Source organism: Equus caballus, chromosome 14, assembly GCF_041296265.1.
Source record: "Equus caballus isolate H_3958 breed thoroughbred chromosome 14, TB-T2T, whole genome shotgun sequence".
Taxonomy (NCBI): Eukaryota; Metazoa; Chordata; class Mammalia; order Perissodactyla; family Equidae; genus Equus; species Equus caballus.
The window spans coordinates 30,719,406-30,747,192 of NC_091697.1; the positions used below are offsets into that span (position 1 = coordinate 30,719,406).

Below are 27,787 nucleotides of genomic sequence, written 5' to 3' on the forward strand. Positions count from 1 at the left end.
AAACAATTTTAAAAAATGGATCATGTAAAACAATTAAATGACGTAAAAAATGAAAGTAGTGTCTTTCAGTAGAGTGGCCAGGAATGATCTCTTTGAGGCGCTCTGAAGAGGATAGAGATTGAATGTGTTTGAATCCCATAGGATGATCTCGAAGATTACATGAGGTAATTACGTTGAGCTTGTCTTCGGGAGAAATGAATGCAGCTAATCTGGGCTTCTAGCTAAGTACAGGAGTATGAAGTCCACATTTTTCCTGTTACTACCACATTTCTCCTTCCTCTCCAAGCACTGAGCCCTCTATCTTTCTGTATTTCTAAATTTTTAAACAGAACAACCTGGATGAACCGTACTCTCTTTGTCTTATAATATTTTATCTTGTCCTTCTTACTAGTTGGTATAAAAGATCATGGGGTTTTGGTATTTGTCACATCCACTGACGCTGAATGAGGACTTTGGAAAACACCCTTGGAACATGTGAAATACGCTAAAACCCAACAGCGATTTTATGAAGGTATAAATGTTACATAGTGCCACAGATTCATGAGGATACGATAGGAGACTTCTAAGGGCAAAGTTCCAAATAAAAGTGAAAATAGCAGTGGCAAGCTGATGATTCTCCCTCTGCCAGTGCTCTTCTTGTTATCCTGCTGGGAAGCTATAGGAACTCGAAGAGACTGAAATGTAACAATGGAAAAAGAATCTCCTGTAATTTACATGTAACATTCATAATTCAATTCTTGAAACCAGGCAAGAGATGTCCATGGAACTGTCTCATCAATAACATTTTCCAAATTTCTATTACCTGGGACTCAAGCGAACATTCATGATAGTTGCATTTGTGGTTATTTATCTGCAAAGACCATAGTTTAGAGCCTGACTCACGGAGACTATTCAATAAATAGCTAGTAATTGGAATAATCCAAGAATGATATGATCTCTATTTTTGTGTTAATTTTACTTTGAATATTGAAAATACATATTTAGGTATGTATTTATTTTAAAGTAGTTAAAATGATAAGTATGCTGGATACTGCTTCTCTTGAATTATTGCATGATTTTCCATCTCTCGCAAACTCTGTAAATTTTTGGTCCTCAAAAGTCAAGTAAAACTAATTGTTTCACAACCTTGTAATATTTTATACAGGAGCACTTCATTTGTTTCTGGCATTTTATCAGAACTGAAACTGCTTAAATCACAGAGTATTGAATTTAGCTCTTCTTTTATTAGTTTCAACATACTGTACCAGAAGGGTGAGATGGTTGTTGGCCTCAAACGACTGATTTCTACTCAACAAGGCATAAAGGAAAAGAACTCCTGGGCAACTTGATAGGAAATATGTCATCCACAGGTCAACAGGCTGCAACCACCCAAATTCATTTGTTTAGGCCTGATTAAGTCCAGCAGGGGGAGTATGAAAATGAATTCAAAAGGATCAAATAAGAGAGAAGCATCAGGAAAACCAAGTATCATACGCTTTCATTTCTTCCTACAATAGGAAGCTGTTGCCCTGTGCTGTCAAGTTCATGAACTTGCTAACAGCTTTTTATAGGAACAGTGCGTTTTCTACATTTGATCTAAAAGAGACATATCTGAGTGTTCACCAGTGTCCACTTGCATCCTGAATTGTGGCAGCATGGAACTCTTCACTGTCTGACATTTCCAAATTGGTCTTGGATACAACGCTTTGTGTGAGGTAAACCTGGTGCACTCCCAATCCTTCCTTGAAAAGGTTGACAAGAAACCCCAAATGAGACCATGTTTCACCGTCTAGTTGGCATTGCATGGTAGAGTGCAAGTTGAAGGTGGAGGGAAGTGGGGTCAGGAAAGAAAAGACGAAGCATGTAATTAAAGTACTTCTATCAGTAAGAAAAAGATCTATTTTTCTTTGAAAACTAAGGTAACTTTTTTTTAATCAATAATAAGGGACAACTGATATTTTAATAATGTATTATTTCTGATTTAAATACTGAAGTGTTTGGTTTCTATGCTTTTGGTGGTCTTCCTTTTTGTTCCATGGGTCTTTTAGTCATTTGGGAACAAATGGGCCCAAGTAGATGGAGTGTCTATGTTGCCCCCTAGTGGAATGCAGTGTTACAGCCATGATCTTCTGTTGAAGTTGGAATCAGTGCTCTTTGCCGTGCCAGTCTTTGGATCTTTCATATTCTCTGGCTCATTCTTCTTAACGGTAAGAGTAGAACTTTCACCTTGTTCCACTTTCAAAATTTACTAGTTCTAAACTTTGAACAATTTTCTGACTTTCTCTCAACCATTTTTTCCTCATCCATAAAATGGGAACATTAATGCCACCTACTTCCAGGGGTGGTTGTGAGCACTAACTTTGATAGTGCCAGTGATGTCTACTGTACAATGCTTATCAATAGTAACTACTTGGTAAAAAGCTAGCTCTAATAATAAGTAATACTAATATTCTAGAAAACTCATATGTGTGAAAAAAAGGGAGGACATAGCGTTTCCTCTGGCGTTTGCTTTTCATTCTGATATATAAAGCTGTATTTGTAGATATCTACGAGTTTGAAACCAGTGAGGTCCTTACCTGTGTAAACTGTCATTTCACTGCTTCCACTTAGCTATCTCACAATTAAACACTCACCCAAAATTATCCTATTCACAATGAAGTAACTAGTGGGCCATGAAATGTTCACACTATGGGTTAGGACCAAATGCACGATTCAATTCTCTCTCTTCTTAGAAACTGTCGCTTTTGAAAGGCCACACAAAGTGATAGAAGTAATATGGAGGCAAGTCTTCTTATACATTGCACTGGCAGATAGATATAAAATATCCATCCCAATAATTAATTCCTCAGCTGTCTCTGCCACCTACTCTCCAATAGATAATTCCATTAAACGTGTGCTGAGCACATATGCTAGAGGCTCTTTGCTGCAATTTACACACATTGGTTCCTGATTCCTTTTAGGAAATTTTAAATGGTGAAAAGAGATAAACACTCTGATTATCTATGTGTCTGATAAATGAATGCCGCAACAAAATTTTACAGCTAAAAAGGTTAGCTAGTTAAGTGAGATTTTTTTTTTGTGCATTGAAAGGTCAGATTTTTTTCTTCCATTGCTGTGAAATTGCTTCTGCTTTTTAGCAAATCTTCTAAGACAGCTCTTCTCCTTGCAATGTTGACAAGGACACGAGAAGGATGTGGCCTGAGGAAATCAAATGAGCAGCATAAAATCCTGGCTGGAATCGCAGGCAGCCCACAGTTTGCGGTTTTTGAAAGTCTGTCAAAAAAGTTGCGTAATATGAAAGTGGAGACAGGACTTCTGAACAAAAATCAATAGCTGGATCTTTTGAACTGCCCATGTACAAAGTTCTAATGAAAATGTCCTTGAGGGGAGTTTTAATAGTGGACTTTGAGATCAGCTTCACCACCGGTCTGATAACACTACAGAACATTTGAAGTTTTCAAAGGATCCAAGCCCTGAAAAGTTTGGCTCCAACACTGAGGATGTAAATGCCTCTGAGGGATTTGAGAAATAGCAACCCACTGCTGAAGAATATACAATGTATGTGTTTCCTGAACCGTGTCAAATTTTAGCCACAGGATACAATTTACTTCAAGGGGGTTGATAGCTCTCTAAAAAGCGGCACTCCACGTTCAAACCAATAATTGATGAGGCACCAGGTACCACGTACTCAGGGCGCAGGGATGACTGAAAAGAAATCACCCAGGAGAGCTGATTAGAAGATACATTTTCTAAATAAGTTTGATTTAATCTTCTGACCAAATGGGTACTTATATTCCTTGACAGTGCTTTTCTCTTTCTTTCTTTTCCTTTTTTCTTTCATTTCTTTCTCTTTTTTTCATATTTGTTCACCTCAGTTCCAGCTAGAAAATTATATTCACAGCTCTAAAAATCACTATAGTAGCACCAGTGTACAAATCGGAGGTGAACATTTTAGGTCAATTACTGCCAATTCTTTAGTTTTCTCATCTCCAAATCTTAAACAAAAATATCCCTTAGCTGTGGATGAAAATTTCTTACTCGGTAGATTGGAAAATATCAAACAAATAAGCAAAATACACATTCACTAACATTCACAAAATCTGGCCTCCAAAACTGGAAATGTTTCAGTTCTCAATTAAGCTGCTTTTGGAAAATTTATATTTATGCTATCCTTGAAAATATCAACCTACCTACCCAGCAAAGGTAAGCAAAACTGTTTTTGTGAAGTGAGTGATAAAGAAAATTGATTTTTTTTCCTGTTGGTCTCTACTCTAGCTGTCAAATCCCCCTGTTGCACACAGAACAGAGTAATAGCTTAAAAATAAAATTACCAACTAGTGTTTAGAGGGTTGTATCATTGATTTGAACTATTTTTTCACTTTTATTTTATTTTTTCTTTTTTTTGAGGAAGATTAGCCCTGAGCTAACATCTACCGCCAATCCTCCTCTTTTTACTGAGGAAGACTGGCCCTGAGCTAACATCCATGCCCATCTTCCTGTACTTTATATGTGGGACACCTGCCTCGGCATGGCTTGCCAAGGGGTGCCATGTCCCCACCCGGGATCGGAACCAGCAAAGCCCTGGCCGCTGAAGCAGAATGTGGGAATTTCACTGCTGCGCCACCAGGCTGGCCCCTGAACTATTTTTTAATATTAAGTAAATATACTACAATTATGTTGTTATTAATATGATCTGGATAGGACTGTTACTTTTTATTACTACTAATTATTCATTCAAAGTCACTATGGCTAAACTGAGGGGTTTTTTCCTGTTATTTACTCTCAGACAAATTTTACAAGGCAAGAAGATTATTTTAAAAACATAGGAGGTTGAGTAACTTGTCCCACATTAGGATTTAAACCCGGACTATCTGACTTCCCCATCCCGAACCCAAGCTCTCAGTCACTCTTTAGCCACACTGCCTCTGGAGACTCCTGATCAGCTGCTCAGACGCCAACAAAAACAGCATAGATGGCATCACCAGAGTTCGGTGTTAAAACTCAGCAGTCGTAATTGATGGTTTGAGTCTCGGGATTGGTTACTGTCTTAGACGGGGCTCCAGAGGAGTAGAGTATGAAACAGGAAGGCTTGTGCAGGTGACTTATTGAGGGAGCACTCTCGGAAAAAAAACAACAGTCACAAACCTATGTGGAAGTGAGAGGAGCAAAACAGAGCAGGGGGCAAAGCCAAGCAAAGATGTGGGATCTACTGAAGTCTAACCTCAGCCTGCTCCCACAGGGAGCTCTGGAGCCTGAGGAATACCACAGAGTTATTCCACCTTGACACAAGGGCATCAGGCATATCAGTCGTATATAGACTATTGTCTACCATGAGGGGGGGAGGAGGGGCATAAACTGAGAAGTATCTCTGTATAAATTGATTCCCAGCAGGCAAGGGCAGTTCCCCAGAAAAATGTGCTTCTGTGAGCCACTTAGCGTCAGTAATCACAGCAGCCAGGGGAAAGGTGTCCTGTCAAGCAAAGAGGATGTGGGAAGGGCAACAACAGCAGCTCCTGTAGGTGGGAAGAGAAGGTAGGAGGTTGGTTGAAAGATGATGCCATCAGTGTACTTTGTTTTCCAGTATAACTACCAGTAACCTGGAGGAGAGACTGGCTTCTTCTCCCAGTCTGCTACTAATGTTGTCCTTCATTAAATGTTTCTTAACTTCTTTAGGTCTCCGGTATCTCGTTAGTAAAACATGCTTCGTGGACCAGACTATCTCCAAGGTGGAATGCAGTTTTTAAAATCATGGTTCCATTTCCAAAATTTTTTCCCTAGAATATTTTTTCTCCCCAAAACAAATGTTTAGTTAATCTGTATTTCCTATGTCTGGAGTTTAATTATAAGTTTCCTACAATAAGAATTAGACTCCCTGAAGAAATGGGAGTTTCCCTTTTAGACATGGGAATAATCTGAACTTTATATACTACTGGTTATTCACATCTGTCTAGATTTTATGAAATTACTGCAGACTCAGCAAGTCTTATCCACTTAGAATATTTCTCCTGATATTGGCCTCAAGGAATTCGTCTCTAGATCATTAATTAGAGTACCATCATTTTCCCTGATGATCAATTTTGAGTAGAGGACTCATCTTTGAATCATATTTCTCCAATTTTTATCATGTCACACTTTCTTTCATTCATTTCCAGTTACTGCCATCACTTGGGTTCACATGCTTAACCCTTGATGGCTATGTTATCAATGGTTCTATTCCTCTCCCCTGACACATTTTACATGCTGCTGCAGGATGTCTTCCGACAGCTGTACCTTTTTACAGAATCCCCTCCACTGAAAATGGGAAACAAAAAAAAAACCATCACCGCAAAAAAAAGTAACTATGTGAGCTGATGGATATATAAACTAGCCTGGTTGTGGTGATCATTTCACAATGTGTATGTATACCAAAACATAAAGTTGCACACCTTAAATATATACAAATGCTGTTTGTCAATTATATCCCAAGAAAGCTGAAAATGAAATAAAAGAAACTTTAATAGAAAACAAGAAACAAATAACTTCCCAAGTTCTTTTACTTTGGTATCCAATGACCTTCAAAAGAAAAACGTTTCAAAGTCGTGCTTACAACTTTATCTACAAAAGAAGGTATAGTATAGAGTTAAAAGCACAGGCTGTGGAGACAGACTGAATTGCAATTACTGCTTTACCAGTAATTGCTGTGTGAAGTTACTTCACTTTTCTGTGTTTCATTTTCCTCAACTATAAAATGGAGATAATAAAAGTACCTATCGAACTAGGATATTATGAGTGTTAAGAGTTAACAAATGTAAAATGTTTAGATCAGTGCCCGACACACATTAGGTCTCACCAAAAGTTATGATTATTAATTATTAATGGTTATCTCTGTTTCAGTCAAACAGGTCTATTCAATATTTCATAATATTTCTTATAATTTTCAAACATTCATTTTCTTGTTAATTCTTTCAACAGCTATTTATTAAGCACCTAACTTGTGCAATGTGAACAGCACCAGTTTAGGGTATAAAAACAAAAAAGGACTCTGCCTTTATGTAAATCACAGTCTAAAGTGAAAGTAGACATTAATGAGTAATGCCAATAAATGTCCACATGCTCATTCTATGTTCTTCCTTTCTCCCACTTAGAATACCTTCCTCCTTATTCTCTACCTGTTGATTTCTAACATTTTTGTCAAGGCCTAGTTCAAACTCAAGGGATTTATTTCTTTGGAAGAGGATGCTTGAGTCAAAACAAATTTTCTATACTGAATATTGATATAACAATTATGTTCTATTCTATTATGGAGTTACTAATTTACACATTGCTTATATCTTCTCCTTAAATTTAAATCACATTCTCATGTTCTTTGGATAGATACTCAGCAGTGGAATAGCTGGATCACATGGTAGTTCTATTACTAATTTTTCCAGAAATCTCCATACTGTTTTCCATAGTGGCTACACCAGTTTGCATTCTCACCAGCAGTCTATGAGACTTCCCCTTTCTCCGCATCCCCTTCAACACTTGTTATTTCTTGTCTTGTTAATTATAGCCATTCTGATGGGTGTGAGATGATACCTCATTGTAGCTTTGGTTTGCATTTCCCTACTAATTAGTGATGTTGAACATCTTTTGATGTGCCTATTGGCCAACTGTATATCTTCTTTGGAAAAATGTGTGTTCGGATCTTTTGTCCGTTTTTTAATTTTGTTGTTGTTGAGATGTATGAGTTCTTTATATATTTTGGTTATTAACCCCTTATCGGATATAGTTTGCAAATATGTTCTCCCAATTGTTAGGTTGTCTTTTCGTTTTGTCGATGGTTTCCTTTGCTGTGCAGAAGTTTTTTAGCTTGATGTAGTCCCATTTGTTTATTTTTTTATTGCTTCCCTTGCCTGGTCAGACACATTATTTGAAAATATGTTGGTAAGACCGATGTCAAAGAGTGTACTGACTATGTTTTCTTCTAGAATTTTTATGGTTTCAGGTCTTCCATTAAAGTCTTTAACCCATTTTGTGTTAATTTTTGTGTGTAGTATTAGACAATGGTCTACTTTCATTCTTTTGCATGTGGCTGTCCAGTTTCCCTAACACCATTTATTGAAGAGACTTTCCTTTCTCCATTGTATGTTCTTGGCTCCATTGTCAAAAATTAGCTGTCCATAGACGTGTGGCTTTATTTCTGGGCTCTCAATCCTGTTCCATTGATCTGTGTGTCTGTTTTTGTGCCAGTACCAAGCTGTTTTGATTACTATAGCTTTGTAGAATATGTTGGAATCAGGGAATATGATACCTCCAGCTTTGTTCTTTTTTCTCAGGACTCCTTTGGCTATTCAGGTTGTTTTGTTCTATATAAATTTTAGGATTCTTTGCTCTATTTCTGTGAAAAATATCATTGGAACTTTGACAGAGATCACATTGAATCTGTAGATTGCTTTAGGAAGTATGGACATTTTAACTATGTTAATTCTTTCAATCCAAGAGGATGGAATATCTCTTAATTTCTTTGTGTCTTCTTCAATTTCTTTCAACAATGTTTTGTAGTTTTCAAAGCACAGGTCTTTTTTGGTCCAAAGAACATGAAAACATGAATGCATAAAGATATATGCACCCCTATGTTCATTGCAGCCTTATTCACAATAGCCAAGACTTGAAAGCAACCTAGGTGCTCATCAAGGGGCAAATGGATAAAGAAGAGGTGATATATATAAGCAATGGAATACTACTCAGCCATAAAAGAAGATGAAATTTTGCCATTTGCAACAACATGGATGGACCTGGAGAGTATTATGCTAAGTGAAAGAAGTCAGAGGAAGAAAGTCAAATACCACATAATCTCGCTCATAAATAGAAGATAAAAACAACAAATAATCACAGAGAGACAGAGATTGGAGTGGTGGTTACCAGAGGGGAAAGCGGGGAGAGAGGTGGGCAAAATGGGTGATTAGGCATCTGTGTATGGTGGTGGATGTTAATTATTCTTTGGGTGGTGAACACGATGTAATCTACACAGAAATCGAATTATAATGATGTACACCTGAAATTTATATAATATTATAATCCAATGTTACCTCAATAAAGAAAAAAAAGAAAAACTTAAATCACAGCATTCTTGAGGACACAGACCAAAATATTCTCTTGTGTCTTTCTTCAAATGCCTACCAATGTCTTGAACAGGAACTGTGAAAAGCATATTAGTTGACAAGCGATCAATCTTTCAATCTGTTGCCTCAGACAAAGATTTTAGCTTAATGATCTGTTGCCGCAGATATTTTCTGGCCTGCTTTGTCGAGATGGTCTGATAGTCTTGTTCATCAAAGAAAGAATGATAGTGACCAAAATCTATTCCATTGGCAAAGGGAGGCTTCAACAAGAAGAACCAGAAAACACTGAAGACTAAATCTCTGATTTCTCCAATGTAAAGAAATAGAAAACAAGAAGTCCTTGTTGCTGAAGGTACAGCCTTTGTTAACAGGGAGCTCTTTCTTCAAGATGGAGAAGAATTCATCTAGCTTAGAGCTGGCCAAACAGATTGCCAAGCTCTAGGGGAAAAGGTATCATTAACTTCAGATTTCGTGCAAGCAAAAGAATTTCTTAAAACATCTATGATGCTTGCCACAGAAGCAGAATTCTAGCCTGCCACACCAGCTATCACACACACTTACTAGCTTCAGCTCAAGATACATGCCCTTATTTGGTTTCATCTCGCTTGCTAGCCATGCATGTGACATTCGTCCTGGAATTTCTCTCATCCCATCTCATCTAATCATCTCTTTGTCTAAGTCCCTTTGTTATTAGAGCCTTGAATTCTCCTGGAACCCTCTCAGTTTGATCTTAGCTGGGAATCCCCAAAGATTCACATTCCTTATGTACTTAACTATTTATTGGGAGCCTGCTTCAGCCTCGCATTGTTCTAGAAATTTGGCATATAACATAACCAAGGCCAAAGAAACAATGTTTCTATCCACAAGGACCTTATACTCAAGTAGAGGAAGGCTAAAATAAACAAACTATTAAATATATATAATATATGCGGGGGTTTATAAGAGCTGTGGAGAAAAAGAGACAGGATAACAGGATGTAGAACGCCAACCTGATGGTAGAGGAGTCGAAGGAGTGATTACTATTCTATATGGAATAGTCAGGGAAAGCCACTCTTTATACAGTAGTTAAGAATCCAGGATCTAGAATCACATTTCCTGGATGTGAATCTCAGATCTATCATTAACTAGTCTTATGATCTTTGGAAATTTTTTGTTTTCGTTTTATATTTTAGTCTCTCGCTTGTAAAATGTGAATGTAAAATATTATCAACTGCATAAAGTTATTGTAAGGGGTAAGTGAGATGACATTTAACACTTAGAAAAGAGGCCTAGCATGTATTAAGTACTTTGCAAATACTCATTATTATTGTTATTGTTATTGATCAAATCTAACTGCTAACCCCTCAAAAATCTAGAAGACCACAACTTGGCCTTTCATAAGAGTTTGGGCATATTTGGAGAAATAGTGACGAGGCAATTTGACTGAGCATCTTACTACTAGTAACTTCTGGCTCTCTTTTTCATGAAGGATGTGATGCGGTTACATATTGCGGTTACAATATGTTTAAGGGTGTACAGTCATACAGGCTAAGGTACAATATGTAGCACGATCCTACTCCCATGGAAAATAACTGGGGAAACTAGTTGAATGAGAAAATAAATATAACTCTCTACATTAGGAACACTTCATTTATTAAGTATCGTACTTGAATTTGGATTTCTTCATAAATACTTTAAAAAGTTATAAAAAAAAGGTGTTCCCATTTTCAATCTTATGGGTAATAGGATAACATCAGCTATGCACAAATTCAGCCTTCAAATTAATAGGCATCCTCAGTGACCTCTTGGGATTTATTCCCCCTTGACAACCAGTGGATGCTAAGGAGAAGAGCCAAAATCATAATTTTTGATTCTAGTGGTTAGAAAATACTACTTTTCCCCCCCATACTTTCCATAATGGAAGAGAATTCCAATGGACTGCTTCTCTCTTCTATAATGCACTTGAGTCAATTCCATATCAAACGGCAGAGAAGGAAGTCAGGATTTAATCATCACCTGCCTCTTGGTTAAATTGATGAAGTCCACTTTTCTCCTGGTGAATATTCACTTAGCTCTGATTGAATCAGTACTTTAATACCATAAGTGGACAGAAGTCTTTAGAGAGATTTCTCTACCCCAATCATTAAAATGTTTTCTGCTTTAACTATAGACCAAGTATAAAGTATGTCACGGTTTCCTACCACTGTAACAAATGTGTAAGGCAGACATATAAGTGATTTAAGGACAGTTGGAAATGAAACAAGATTTTTGTCATTATTCTCATTCCACTAATCTGTTTTGAAACACAAAATGCAAATCCACAAGGGTATGCTTAATATAAAACAATGAAAAATGAATGAAATGAATTTTTCATTATGTTTTTCAAACTAGCATAATATACAAAGAAGCAAGTTTTCTGCTCTACTAAAAACAAATCAAAAGACCACCAGAAAATTAAAATAAAACATAACAACACTAGAATTATAAAAGACAAAAATTCAATTTAAAGTCAAATAAAATGTCAATTACTTTTTTCGACTGAAGGAAGCAAATGTATTCTAGAAAGGCTAAATATATTTTTCAGTATAAAAGAATTAGCAAATTCTATGCATATAGAAGATTCGAATGTTGATGTGCTTTAATAAAGAAAGATAAGTAATGGTTATTCCACTCAGGAAGTATTGTGTAATGCTCTGCTTCTATATCAATTAACACTAGCAAGGAAATCGCTTTCATTATTATTATTAAATTATAATCTAGATGACTCATTGAGGCCAAGAATATACTATATAACACTTTGTCACTAGTGCATTTGTCCTTCTATATTTAACAAGTTTTTCAAGAAAGCCTTCCCAAAATTTCTCCCCACAGCAAAAAGCTCTCATATCTTCTTCCATGGAAATCCTGATCTGACCAGGAATCCATCAAAGATCAAAGCAATGGAATCCTACAAAGAAGCTGATCTGTACAAGCTTGGACAGGATGGAAGGATCTGTGATCTTTGAGGCTGAACAGAGCCTCTGAGACCAATAGCTTTAAACTTTGAAGTTGCATGGCTTGTTGAAGTGAAAAATCAGCTTACAGTAGGAGGGGAGAGGTCAGAGCAGGAGAGAGAAGAAATAATAAACATATCTTCATAACTTTTAATTGGTGAACCTCGCTGGTGGGGAAGAAATGATCTCAATATGGGGATAATTTAACTCAGTCCTTTTCCATTACATATCTTCTTTTTAGCACCAAATGTGAACACCTTCTCTTCTTGCATCTTATCCTACCACCACGCAATGAATCAGCAGAGACTGGTTGAGCAATGTCGGAGGGAGCCATAAGTTGGCCCTAAAGTTAATAGTATTAGTCTGAAATATAAAAAGCTACTGTTTAGTGGATCCAAAATTGCTGATTATTAGCAACTGCATGTAGTTCAACCAAAAAAGGAAAACCAGAATAAAGGATAGATAACTAGAAATTCTATTTTTGTGGGAATATACTGTAGGACATTCTACTAAATTGGCATGGGGCAGGTGCCAGTGGAGTGGAACACTCCAACTTTCCAAATATCTTTTACACATTACTTCATTCTAGCAGCAGCAAATCTTGTTAAAAAGCGTGAACATATCAACAAGTAATGATATGGAAGGATACCCAAGATGTACTACTGAAAGCAAATAAAAACATTGCTAAACTACGTCTCAGTTTTATAAGTCTGTTTATTAGTAAAAATATACAGAAAATGTAGCAAAACATACATGGTAATTGTTAGCAGGAATTAACAATGATTGTTGTCTCTGGGAGTGAAATTATGGAAGCCTTCAAATTTCTGTGTTATATTTCTGAAATGTCTAAATTTATTTTGTAACCTGTGTTACTTTGGTAATCAGAAAAATAAAGACACTATATTTAATAGAAACAGCATTTATAATAAGTTATTGGCTTGCCAACAATTCTACCTTTTAGAATACAGAGAAAATGACAAACTAACTTCCATTCTGAGTGATACAGACCTAGCTGGGGAAGTGAATGTAAAGGAGAGCTCTTTTGCCATCTCTCATTCCTTTTCTTCCTCATTTTCATCCTCTGCCTTAATTTTTTATTCATAGGTCTTTTCCATACTACATTATCCGTGTAACTTAATTTTAATTCCTATCTTACAGTTGGGAAAAATGAGATCAGAGTTACTCAGCGATAAGTCCCTGAACATAGAGCTAACAGGGAACCCACCAAGAATTTGAATTCAGGTCTTGAAACTCTATACTGCTGAGTTTTTCCTGTAGTCTACATTACCAAATAAACTTGTTACCTTAAGCTTATAATTCAAGCAGGGAATCTGGGGCATATTTAAATCTACTTAAATCTCATTTCATAAAATCACAGGAAAAAAATCCTAACAGGCATAACTCATTGTTTCAGATGGGGAAGCTACTACAAGAGTTTTGAGAGACTTATAAAATTAACATCTGATAGTACAGTTGGGGGGGTCTTAAAGAAGAAGAAATCATGAATTCATTGAAAGAGAAATCCACAACAGCGTACAAAAGGCTTAGAACTTTCAGGGATGAAGAGAAGTGGTTGACTGGATTGCAAAAATGGTAATAGCAAAACAAAAGCTGAAAATGAATTAAGCTGGTGAATAATGTTAAAAGTAACAATTGGCAATTTTGTAATATTTTCAGTAGGAACAACAACCAGGTAAAGAAGGGATGCTTGATGAAATGCAAATGGTATAACACAGTCAAAAACTATGTTTGCTCAATATTATTTGTCAAGAAAATGATCTTCAGACTAGAAAATGTAGAGCAATAACTGAAGGTCAATTCAGTGAATATATTATTTTTAAAAGCTTATCTAAATGAGTACAGATACAGACGAGTTGCATTCCAGGGTCCTGAAAGAACTTAGAAATGTGATTGTTGGCAGATAGGCAAGTTTTTAAGAATTTTATATGAGGATATTTTCTAAAACGTGAAGAAGCTGGGATTAAATAAACTGTGGGCCAGACAGCTCGTGACTGACTCTGTGAAAATGATGTATGAGTATTTTAGAAAGCAAGGAATAGAAGCCAATATCAAAATGCTTGTACCACAACTAGCTTTTTTTTTTTTTTTTTGAGGAAGATTAGCCCTGAGCTAAAATCCACCACCAATCCTCCTTTTTTTTGCTGGGGAAGATTGGCTTTGAGCTAACGTCTGTGCACATCTTCCTCTATTTCCTATGTGGGATGCCTGTCACAGCATGGCTTGACAAGCAGTGCTAGGTCCGTGCCAGGGATCCAAACCGGTGAACCCCAGGCTGCCAAAGCAGAGTGTGTAAACTTAACCACTGCACCACTGGGTGGGCCCAAGCTTATTGTTCTTTTTTATAATGAAACTAGACTGACAGAAAATTATATAAACATAGTTTATCTGGAGTTTGCAAGGCATTTAACAACATATTTCATGATATTCTTACAGGATGTGATGGAGAAGCACGCTTTGATAATAATATACAGTCACGTGTCACTTAATGACAAGGGTTTCATGGTTGTGTGAACATCATAGAGTATACTAACGCAACCCTGGATGGTACAGCCTATTACGCACCTAAACTATATGGTAGTCATCTTATGGGATCACTCTCATATATGTGGTCTGTCGTTGACCAAAATGTCATTACGCTGTGCATGATTGTAATTAGGTGGATTTACAATTGGTATTAAATCCTTACCTTGAGGGTCCTGATGAAAGGATATGTGACAACCTGGAGAAAATTCTCTAGTGGTGTGATGTCTAGCAGCACTTCTAAGTTTGTATGAACATATCCTTGTACCATTCAACATTTTCCGGGTGAGTTGTATGAGGACATTAATCTAATACTGATTATACTAAATTTGCATATGACCCTAATTTGGAAGATATGACCCATGAAGATCTAAAATAGTGAGAATGATAGACCAAATCTAATCATGATACTTAATTAGTAAATGTAATTTCTGCACTTTGATATATCTAATCAGCAACTGTAAAAGTAGAGAATAGATGAGGCCTAGGTTAATACAAAAAATAAATATATATATATGCATACACACATATACCCATTTGTAGGGAACATCTCTTTTTTTGTACACCCCAAATTCATTTACTCTTTATCAAACAGCACCTTAGTTTTCCATTAGGGAACCAGTTTGCTCAACTCTCAGGCCCATAGCTGACTCTCAATGTCTGATTTTATTTCCTGACTCCTGGGTGTGGGCATGTGATTCAGATATGGACAATGAGAAATTTGCATCCCTGTAGCCAAAGGAATTGGTGCAGATGAAGGAAAGTAACACAAGATGGATGAATCAAGCCATCTCCAAGACTTTTGCTAGAACTATTGAGAAGACCATCTCTCTACTGAGGTTGCTCAGCTGTAGGACTATAAGCCTTGAGCTTCTGGCAGCTATCTTAGTAATTTATGGGAAGAACTTGCATGAGAATCAAGCCAACATAAAGGAAAGCCAAACTGGGAGTTGGAAAAAGACGGATTCTTGATAGCATTGTTTGAAACCAGGATCTAGACATGTCTAAAGCCAGAGACCATTCTTGGAGTATTATATCCAATTTTGAATCATGTGTTCCAAAGGCAAGCAAAGACAAGCTGAAGAGTATTACATATTCTTCAATTAAATTCAATCAAATTCTGAGTGGTTTAACCAGCTAAATGCTAAAATTTGCTTCCAAACTTTAAATAAGATTTCAAAAATTATTAAAATGGATTATTATAAAATGTCTACTCAAACCTAGCTTCTATATTTCTAATTAGGAACTGTATTTGCTCCTTATAAAATTCTGATTAGGCTCTTAGTTCATTATTTTAAAAGATTCTATTCTTTCATTCAGTAAACTACTATTGTAGTGATAACTATGTGTCAAGAATACATTAATCAAAGCAACACACAATTGGGAAATTACTGTAACTGATAAAACTATGCATATGTTGCCAAAATAAATTCAATACGTTTTAAAGGAAAATTTCAGTAAGATTCTTATATACATTTCAAACTCCTCTACTTATAAAAAACATACAAAATGAAAGGGCAATAAGTACCTTGAAAGAATATGTGCAATAAACAAGGTGCTATTACGATTGACAAAGAATGTTCTCAAATCAAGAAAAGAAAAAAGGGAAGCAAAAAAGAGAAAAAATTCCCCAACTAAAATGGAAATGGATCATGCATGGAAATTAACCATAAAAAACAACACAATTATCAATAAAACTTATAAAAAGTTAAACTACATAAGAATAAAAATTATCCAAATGAAAACAATAATGAGATTATTTTGCCTGTTTAGCAAAGATTGTCAAATTTTATTGTTTTATTCCCATCAGTTGATTGGGAGTATAAATTGGTATAATATTATTTTATTTTGGTGAGGAAGATTGATCCTGAGCTAACATCTGTAGCCAATTCCCTCTTTTTGCTTGAAGAAGAGTGACCCTGAACTAACATCTGTGCCAATCTTCCTCCATTTTGTATATGGAACGCTGCCACAGCATGGCTTGATGTGCAGTTCATATGTCCGTGCCTGGGCTCCAAACGCTTGAACCCTGGGCCACCGAAGCAGAGCATGCGAACTTAATCACTATACCACTGGGCCAGCCCCTGGTAAAATATTTTTTGAAAGCAATTTGATAAATTTATCAAAAGCCCCAAATATGATCGTATTCTTTGACTCAGTTATTACACTGCTTATATTTAATCCTGAAGAAAATCAGCGATATAAAAGTATGTTTGTTGCAGTATTATTTATACTATTGAAAATGCACAGCAAAATATCCATAAAGAGAGAAATGATTTTAAATTAATTGGTTTTTATTTATACAATCGGATGCTAAGTAACCATTAAAGTCATGCCCTCAAAAAAATAAAAATAAATACACATTACATTGCCAAGTTTAAAAAATAAAATAAACTTTAGGGGCAAGCCCAGTGTCGCAGCAGTTAAGTTCGCATGTTCTGTTTCGGTGGCCTGGGTTCACCTGTTAGGATCCCCGGTGTGGACATGACACCTCTTGACAAGCCATGCTGTGGTAGGCGTCCCACATATAAAGTAGAGGAAGATGGGTATAGATGTTAGCTCAGGGCCAGTCTTCCTCAGCAAGAAGAGGAGGATTGGCTGCATATGTTAGCCTAGGGCTAATATTCCCTCCCCCCCAAAAAAGTTTACATGTTATGTTTCCAATTTTTATGTTAAAAATACCAATTTTTAAGCATTTTAAATGGTTGCAAATGAACACACCAATGCATATTTTTTCTTTGAGTGTATGTGATTTTCTTTTGTAAATATTATCATACATTAAGAAAATACCCAGGGGCCAGCCCCATGGCCGAGTGGTTAAGTTCGTGTGCTTCGCTTCCACGACCCAGGGTTTCACTGGTTCAGATGCTGGACGCGGATATGGCACCACTCATTAGGCCTTGCTGAGGTGGTGTTCCACATGCCACAACGAGAAGGACCCACAACTAAAATATACAACTCTGTACTGGGGGGATTTGGGGAGAAAAATCAGAAAAAAACCTCAAAAAACGATTGGCAACAGTAGTTAGCTCAGGTGCCAATCTTTAAAAAAAGAAAAAAAGAGGAAGAAAATGCCCAGATCCTAAGCATAGAGTTTGATGAACCCCCTGAAACTAACTTGTGCCCCTTTCAGTCCTTACGTCAGAACAAAGATAGTTACTATCCTGACTTCTCATACTATGAATTAGCTTTGCCTGTTTTTGAAGTTTATATAAATGGAATAGTGTGATATGTACTCTTTTGTCTGGCGTTTTGGGCTCCTTATCACGTTCATGAAATGCATCCATGTGGTTATGTGAAATCACAATTCATTCATTTTCATTGCTTTATTGTATTTCATTCTCTGAATACACTACAACATATTTACATCAATTCTACTGTTGACCACTTGGGTAGTTTCCAGTTTTAGTTATCACAAATAGTGCAGTTATGAAGATCCTCAAGGTTTATGTCTTCCAGAGAATGTATATATGCATTTCTATCGGTTATAGTCTTGGGAGGGGAGATAGAGAGTCATAGAGCATGGCTATGATCACCTGCAGTAAATACTGCTAGAGTTTTCAAAGTGTTTTCCACCAATTTTATACTACCACCAGCAGGATTCTTGTTTCTCCACACCCTTGACAACATTTGACGTTATTCTTTGTCTGTCTTTGTTTTAGCCATTCTGGTAGGCATTCAATAGTATTTTTTTGTAGTTTTAATTAACATATTTTGATGATTAGTGAAATAGGATTATACTTGATTTTAATTTTCTTCCCTATACTGTCTTGTATTTTTAAATATCTCTACTATGAACAAGTATAAATCCAATAATTACAAATACAAATCTCTAAACAAATGTGCATGTACTGCTTTGTTACCATATAATTTTTCTGAAATCAATTGTTGCTTGTACATTTTATCTCATAAATGAAATTGCAACTTCAAAATCAAGGATAACAATTCTTATTTTATTCCCTATAGCTTAGAACAGAATATTTGTAATTTGGAAATGCCAGTTAGCAAGATACCCTTGTTTAAATTTCTTACTCATTATTCGAAGGCTTAGGCTTGACATCATTTATTTTATATGGAGGAAAGAAAGAAGGAAAAAAGTAAATTGAATGTTTTTTTCCCCCAAATTCAATTCAAACTATGGTTCTTCCTATAATGTTAAATAAACATATATTTCACGCATATGCTGGTTTTTGCATGTTTACTATGAGCATATATGACCATTTCAATAAAAAAATGGGCTTTTAAAATGAATAAGTATTACAAACTATTACAAAATAAGCATACGATTTATTTATATGCTCATCAATGATATTAAGCACTTAAAAGGATTAGCATATAATATAATCAATAAGTTTAGACTAAATATTTGCCTACAAACCGCTCCATAATGCCTAGGTAATGTCCAGCCACACTAGTTGTAAATTCTCTGGGTTCTAACACTTTTCATTAACAAATATCTCTGCCTGAGTAAATCACGCCTGGAATTATGGGAGAGAGCCAGCTCTTCCACCTTCCTAAAGCACAGACATATGTGACTAGAAAGCTGTCATTGTTCTATACTTTCCCTCGGAGTGTACAAAGCTGGGTGTAGTGAAATATCAAGTTTGCATAGGTTGGAAGGTGAGGACAAGGAAAATCGGGAAGATATTTTCTTTTTCTTCATTGATATTTATCTATAAAACTTGTTCGTAGAAAGGAGGAAATCATTTTAGTGTAGAAAAGCTGTTTCTGAGAAATACAGTGAGAGAAGCTCTACTCACTGCAAAGGACACACCAAAATGTCAGCAAGTATAAGCGAATATTCACAAAGCCTAAATTGGTAGGTCTGTCACCTCTTAAGAACTACCTTTATCTTCCTTATCCCTAGAAGAAGATCCTTCAGTGGAGATATTTCCTCTTATCCTTTAGAATAGCTCTTTGCAGACATTAGAAGAGATTTTGAGGGGAGGAGGTACTTGCTTAAGACGAAAAGCACCATTGTGTGTAGAAGGATGTCTGATACTTAAATTACGAAGCAAATGAAAAGATTATGGAACATTTCTCATACAAATCATAAGAACCTTTTAGAAACTAAATCTGATTTAAGAAGGTAAACGTGTTGTCATAAGGCATTTTGAATGACATTATTAAATGTCGTAAACTGAAGATTAACTTTCCTTGGTATAAATTTGCTTCCATCTGAACAGCAAAGATTCTAAATAATCCCTCAAAAGACTGGGGAGAAGTTGGCAGCTTGTGTAAGCCTTTTACCCTTCTTTAATGTGAAAGTAAACTGTGAAAGCCGTCATGTCTAAGAAAAGGGTAATCAAGAAAAATATCATTAAAGTGTGTTTGAGATTAACTGTTGCACGAAAGAGCTTGTCTGATACCTTACACAAGTAACTGGATTTTGTTTTCCAATGTATGCTGATTGACTCAACGGTCAGAGCAGACTGAATTGTATTTTTGTAAGGCTCTTCAACAGGCAGCCAAATAAATAGCTTTTGCCCCACTGCATGGTTTGCTGTTTGCTTAAGCAAAAATCCAATTTCTGGAGAGGACTCCACGAAGGCTAAATTCCCTGCCATTTACAAGTGTCCCATTAGAGTAGCTTTCTATATGGAAATAACATTCCAAGACAAGGAGAGAAACGTTAGGTCTGAGGTCCGCTGTTCCTGATGTGTTTTATTATTTCTTTTTCATTTGAAGAGGAGAGCTGTTCTCCCAGGAGAAAGGAGGAAAAAGAGAGAGTCGTGTTTGAATACAAATGTCTCAAGAAACTGGAGCTTCTTTTAAAAGTGAAATCTCTCCTTTTTTTGGTATGCATCAAGGACAAGGGGAAAACTGACAGCTTCGCACTCAGGCTGTCTCTCATTAAAAGATTTTTTTAATTAAGAATTCAAAGGAAAAAACTCCAAGTGGAGCAGCATATATTAGAGATGGGGAGGCTTGGGTTTGATTACTGTTTCCTTTAGTGCATCTGGAGGAAGCTTTTATTTGAAAATAGTCACGATTAGACTGAGACAACCTGTGTGTCTGGTTCATAGGGTACCATATGAAGGCCTGGAAGTTTTGCAATAGCCTTTTTCTTGAAAGTGAGAAAAATAAATCTTAATAGAGGTTCATAAATTTTCAGGAATGTTTTAACTAACAAAACTAGTGTCGCTGATGTTAATAAAATGCTCATTGATTTTTTTAAAATCAATTATTGGCATATAAAATCTCTGTAATGGATTAAAGTGTCTAGTCAAATATATGCTTGTTTTTTAAACAATTGATTTATATTCTTGCAAATGAATAGCCATGCCCCTTTACATTAGCTGCCTTTAGCTTTTAATTTAAAGAAATGAACACACATTTAGTATCGTAATATAGTTATTTAAAAAGAATTTACCTAAAAGGACAAATAAACTCATAGAAAGTGTTCTAGAAAAAGTAGTTGTATTACAATGTTAGTTTGTTTGAATTAGATAAATGCCTATTGACTTAGTTGTTACACATACTATAGAAACTAAAAAGTAAATTGGTGTTTCCACGAAAGCTTCACAAAAGGAAAAGTCTAAAATATCACCATGAGGACAAGGTAATTCTGTTTATCAAATTTCCTTTTCATACAGCTCAAGAGTGGTGGAGTTTGTTTATTCATGATCATCAGGGCTCGACTTTAATATTACTAAATGTCATGTAAAAAATAATAATAAGTCAAGTAAAGCTCCAGTAGTACACAACCTTTGGGAAACAAATCTAGTCAAAGGAACCTGAAAGGGTTTTTCTCTGAATCCTATTAGTCTCACTTCATGTTAGGAAATAACATTAGAGTGAAACATACCTTTAACTGAGAGCCTTTATTTAGTGCAAAGAGAAGCATTCTACTACTTCTTTGAGTATCATGATTCCCACTGGGAAAAAAACGAGAAAGACATATAATCCAAGGCAACTAAGAGAACTTGACTGCTAGAGAGGTCTTGTATCTTGACCGTGCCCAAATCTTTACACAAATGTAACCAAAGCAGGACTATTGGAAGAATATGGAACAGAGGAGAAAACAGCAGGCTCAGGGCAACCTCCATGATGTTGGGTATTTGCTCCATCCCTTCGCCTTTAAGTTTCCTTATTTGTAAAAGCAAAAATTTTATTTATGTATTTATTTTTTTGGTGAGGAAGAATTACCCTGAGCTAACATCTGTTGCCAATCTTCTTCTTTTTGCTTGAGGAAGGTTGGCCCTGAGCTATCATCTGTGCCAATCTTCCTCTATTTTGTATGTGGGTTGCTGCCACAGCACGGCTTGATGAGTAGTATACATCTGCATCTGGGCTCCAAACCCCACGAACCCATGTTGCCAAAGCAGCGCATGTAGAAATTAACCACTTTACCACTATGCCAGCCCCTTGAAAGCAAGGAATTTTGAGTAGGTTTTCTTTAAGTCCATTTGACCTTCCAACTTAGTGATCCTATATGACTTGCAGGACTTTATAAAAATTTATTTCCTTGTACTTAAGCTGTCCTGAATTTGATCACCTTTTCTGACTTATCATACATATAAGCAGAGCTGGCTTTGTCTTTAGCATCACTTTCACCAACATGTTGGTGTTAGGAAGACAGGAATTTGGTCAAGATAGATCTGTGTTCACAAACTACCAAGTGGTTGTTCATGGTTAGAAATAGAACTCCATTTAGGGGATTTGCACTGTCTACATGATAGAACTTAATTTTTCACAACAGCCAAATGTTTGCTCATATTTCCTTCACTTGCTATGTATACCTATGGTTGAGATGCTGTATACATCATACACAGAATTATTCCACGCTCTTAAATTGCCAGTCAAGCTGAGGAAGTGTGTCAGCCAGAGACCAAGATGATATTTTCAGGTGCTAGATGTGTTTATTTAAAAAAGGGATAAAACACTTCATTCAAATTAGATAAAAATGCTATTCAGAATTATTTGCAGGTGTCAGGAAAAGAAAAAAACAACAAAGTACCCTACACAATCATATTCCTTCCTGTCACTAGGACTTAGAATTTCATTTTGAGAAGTATCACTCATCATTGGACAACTACTGAGCTAGAAGCCTATTGCTTTTTGATGGCATTTTAAGATGAAGCCATCAAGGTACATTTGGTTCTGGCCACTTAATGTTAAAAGGGAGAGATAAAGAACACATTATCATTTTGTTTCTTGATTCAAAATTTAAATTGAGTAGCTGGGGACGATGATATAATCCACAATATGAGTTCTGATTCTATCCTCCAGAGACTATCAGACCTTTGTTATCACTGAGGGCTGGATTCACTTTTGACACATAACTCGTTTAGAATGAGAAACTCACAGGGCAGGCAATGGGAGGTTTACACTGAAGCTGCCTCCTAGAGGCCAGCAGCTCAAATGAGAAAGTAGGATCCTACGGACATTTTCATTTGGTACCATTCTGCCTGTTGTTGAGATCTTGGAAGCATTTTAGTTGTCTCAGGAGGTGAAGAGGGAGCTGAACAAATCCAAATTGGATTTTTGCTCTTCTCCATCCAGTAAAGAAAAATGGAAAGTTTCATTCCAGTGAAGCCTGGGTGATCCATGCCAGCGCCTCTGGATTCAATTTGAAAAAAAATTTTTTATCCGGTGGTGAACACGATGTAATGTATACAGAATTCGAAATATGATGTACATACGAAAAAATAAAAATTAAAAAAAAAATTTTAGAGCATCCATAAAAACTAAATAAGAACAAAATTCTTGCCTACTCTACATAATATCCAGAATACTATTTTCATCATTTTTTAGTCTGTCAATTATATTTTGTTTCCAGTAAACTTAAGGCTATCTTTTCTTGATTATTTCAGAAATATTTAAGATTAACAGATAGTAGTTATCTGTTAACGATTAAAAGTACTTATGAAATTCATGTTAACAGGTTTCAGAACCCTTAACTTATGTAGAACCAAATTACAATATTATAATAAAATTCATAATATTAAAATTATTTAAGGGTTATCGATTCGAATGAGGTGTGTATATGTGGGTAACTTTTCATTATGAGTGCAAATTTTTTGACTCAAGGAATTCTTAGAATTAAACTATGCAGATAACTGAACACTGTCAGTGTGAGCACAAGCAACATTTCTGTGTGCCTGTTAGTCTATGTCTTCTTAACTTAGAATTGTCTGGTACCCATATTCCTGCCTCCCTCCCCTATTACCCACATCCACTGCCCCCAAATCTCTTGCTTCAATTCTGATTCAACTACTCCTGCTGAATGAACAGTTGTACTCTCTCATTACCAGCCTTGGCCACAGCCTACTGGATTAAAGGTGAACACTTTTGCCAAACTGGATCATTCATATTTTCTCTACCTAGGAATTAGAATCAGAATGAAGAGATTCTGTATAGTGATGAGAGTCTATCTTTCCCTAAAACTAGGGCATCAAAGCAGAGAGAGCCAGTGCATAGAGTGAAGTGCACACATGTCCACAGAAAAGTACAGTCAGCAGAGCATATAGCGCCAGAGAGACAAAGAAGCCTTTCTGCCATTCCAGTTCTGTGTTCATTCCTGTTTGGAGGAAGAACTATACCTCCTCACCTTTGATCGAGATGGCCTGTATACTTCTGGTAAATTCTACTCTTTGTCTTTTTCTTTCACCATAAGCTGGTCTGATTGAGGTATCTGTTACTTGTATCCAAAAGAATCGCATCATGCACAGCAGACGAGAGAAAAACAGATTAATATCTAACTGCCCTCAAGAAAAGAGATAACGAGCAAAATAATTACCCCAAGTAAGTTTCGAAAGAGGAATGGAAACTGGAAAATATAGTGCATTTTATTATCATATTAAACTGTCAAGCCCAGCATCTTTTTAATTAAATAACATTTGTTTTAGGAAGCTCCAGAGCTATCCTGAGCTGAATCCAAGTTTGTCCATACCACTGCTGATCTTGGCCTTGTAAGAAAATGGTTTGGATTCTGACTTCTGAGACGTTCACTTTGATCAGATTCTTACTTTAATACTCAGACTTTGGAAACTTTGAAATAACTCAAAATAGATGTATTAAAAAGTGTGTTCTGAGATAGTACATGTCATCATGGAGTTCTGGATTTTATGCTTAAGGCAGGAATAATAAATATAGAATTGCATTAATCTTGTTCAAAGAACTTTCTGCAGCATCTCCTTCTGACAATTATATTTTATACCAAAGTCAAATTGAAATCAAATTTTTAAAAATTAAGAAGCATAGAAGACTTAATCCTTTATAGATCCAGGAAATACAATAATGGTAGTTTTTTTAGAGGAAATTTTGATCTTTAAAATAAGACAGAAACAAACTCAATTAATTATATTTCAAATCTTTTAAACAAATTTAAGTTTTAGAAACATATCATCTTCACTTATTAACAAAAATATATATTCTCATCAATCTACCAATGTGGCCAATTTTCTGTTAGTAGTAGAATGTCGATTTTAAATGATTGTGTTAGCGATGTGATTTACATGGTTGTATGCATATAACAATTCACATATACATATATCACTCTTTGTAAAGTTTTTGATAAAGTGCTAACTTTAATTGAGTACTATCAAGAGTTTTAATAAATGTGAAGAAATCGTTTTGTGACTTATTTTAAGAATAAATTTTACCTCCATGTAAATTGCTCTTGTCTCTCTCCCTACCTAACCGTCAATGCAGTGAATACTTTAGTAATATATTCAAAAATTGATATTTCAAGTGCCATTAAAAAATCTGATCAACAATTTGCCATGGGCAAATCTAGAAATTCACACTTGAAGTAGTAGAAATTCTCAGTTCTTTTTTTCCCCACTAAGCCTCTCCTATCCCTTCAGATTCACATGCATAATGATTCAGTTTTCATATTAAACTTTGCAACTTCTATCAAAAATTACTGGAGTTGAATGCACAAATATTATTTCATCTTTTATTGTGTGATTAACTAAAATCTCTCAGACACACTTATAAAAATGAAACTTTAAACATGACGGTTAGGTAATGGCTTATCACTTTATAGTTTTATTGAAACTGCAGATGTGACAAAATGTGTCACAGAAAATAATTAGTGTATAATACAAAATTAAAAATAGTAGATGCTCATAAAGAGCTTACTGTGTCCTAGGTACTATGATTTATATGTATTAACTAATTAATAGTCTTAAAATATATGTTTTGGTCCTATTTCTATTTTAAAGATGAAGAAATTAAGTTATAGATAGAGTAATTAGCACACCCAGGCTGACAGAGCAAGTAAGTGTGTAGAAATGAGATTTGACTTCAGGGCATATGGCTCCTCAGTCTATGCTTTCTGCCATTAAAGTTTATCATCTCACAAAAGAGGACCAAAAAAAAAAAAAGGGCTCTCATACTGATAGTAAGGTATGTGCTGAGTAATTTACTATTTAATCTGTGCAAAAATCCTTATTTATAATCAAAGAGTGAGTTTGAGGAGATTAAGTAACTTGTCTAAGGACACACATATTTGGAGCAACATCCCCGGTTCAGAGCAATAGCCATTAGCATTGCAGCCTAGTTTCTTCCTCTGCCTAATCCTGCCTCCTTCCTTCCCTTCCACAGGTGCTGATCCCATGAGCACTCCCTAATAAATTTCTTGCAGGTTAATCTCCATCTAAAAATTTGCTTCTCAGAAAACTCAACATGCAACACATGATAAAAGGCATTTATTCGCTCAGACAACTGAACATCTAGTGGTAAGTTTGTCATCAAAGTTCATTTGATTAAGAGGTTAGAATGAAGTTCTTTCTGTTTTCTGTTCTCCCTTTCAGTGTCAGCTTCACTCCATGGCTTATTTTTTGCAGGGGTGGAAAAATCATTCCCATACTTCCAGTCCTCACGCTTGCCGGTCACCCCATCCAGAAGGAGATTCCAAATGAAGTTCACTGTGATTGGACTGTTTAACTCACAAAATAGAGAGTTGGAAAGTGCTAACTGGCTTAAACAAATGAGTGGTTACCCCAAGAGCTTGAGGTGGAGTCATCTTCCAGTGGGTTGCTTTGAGGAAGTGGAGCGTGGCCAAAGCAAAATCTGGTTGCCGTTAGAAAAGGAGGATGAATAGGTGTTGAATGTTGGGTAGTTGATAAACATCTATAATACTCCCTAAGAGGGAGAAGAGAAACAGAATAGTCCTCTCTTTTTTCATTCAGTTCCCTCCGCAGTTTTCAAATGAGAAATATTCCCCTCAACTTTTTATTAGCTAACTCGGATTATCCACAGTTTAAAATTCATTTCCTCCACAGTGCCATCTGTGTCATGTCAAAGACAAGTTTAGAGGTTCCCCCACAATATTCCCACAGAGTAATGTATCGACACTACCACATTTTATTTAATCACCTGTTTAATACTTTTGTCTTAGAGAGGACAATTGATTCTTTGAGGGCAGATCCCGCATCTTGTTCCTCATTGTATCTGCTGCTGGTAACCCAGGGCTTGACAAGCAAAAGACATTCCATTGTTTTGGAATAAGTACGTAAATCAATGCGAATGCTGGCTTTTCCTGGACATGTGCCCAAGAGGTTTTTAATAGTGTGAAGGATCCATAATTCTAACTTCTCTACTGATGAGCTCATTAATAACAGAAAAAAAAAATAGGCCAAGAGGAAGAAAGCAAAGGATCACTCTCCCTCACTAGATTGTAACTTCCCTGAGAACAGAAAATATAAACACAGATAAATCTTGCCTGTTGAGAATGTGCATATTAAATGTGCATTCACAGATGAGAGAAGAAAGCCAGGCTCGTTCATACTTATGTCTAAACTGCTGGTAAGAATTTTTTTAAAAACCACAGAGGACAGAATTTCACGGAGGAGAAAGTGATCATGGTTTTTAGGGTGCTAAATAAGTTTGAGGTCATTAAACAAGATAGGAAATTCAAAAGAAGGAGCCTTTGCTTTTTGAAGCTGGTGCATCATGAGTTTGTTTATGAATATGCCGAAGTTGGGAAACTGAAGAGGATTTGAGTGAACAAATGTAGAAAGCAAGAAGAACCACCAGTTTGTAATAGTTGATACTTCTATTAAGAAAAATATATTTTGTCTGTACAGTGCTAGTTCCTTAAGAATTTTGTTTATAAGTAAAGTTACTGGTCTTCTTGGAAGATCGTACACACCTATTCCTTGCTTATTCACTTCAATTTATTCCTAGAAATTCTGCTGCTAAGTGAAAAAGTTATAACATGAAAAAATATTTTCCTTTAATTTTAACGAGAAAAAATATGAT

The 27,787-nt window shown here is 35.9% G+C and overlaps 1 protein-coding gene and 1 long non-coding RNA gene across 8 annotated transcripts in view; one reads left to right on the forward strand and one right to left on the reverse strand.

Moving 5' to 3' along the window:
- The window catches only part of TENM2 (teneurin transmembrane protein 2), a 3,416,041-nt gene that overhangs the window by 2,408,334 nt on the left and 979,920 nt on the right, over positions 1–27,787 (reverse strand). The gene's annotated exons all lie outside the window — the stretch shown is intronic.
- LOC138917258 (uncharacterized) lies at positions 1,481–27,611 on the forward strand. Of its 3 annotated transcripts, XR_011425005.1 has the most exons (4): positions 1,481–1,694; positions 2,081–2,186; positions 26,129–26,262; positions 26,371–27,611. It is a non-coding gene; the product is annotated as an uncharacterized lncRNA (long non-coding RNA). The 3 variants fall into 3 exon arrangements; XR_011425006.1 differs by lacking the exon at positions 2,081–2,186; XR_011425007.1 differs by lacking the exons at positions 1,481–1,694; positions 2,081–2,186 and adding an exon at positions 22,582–24,157.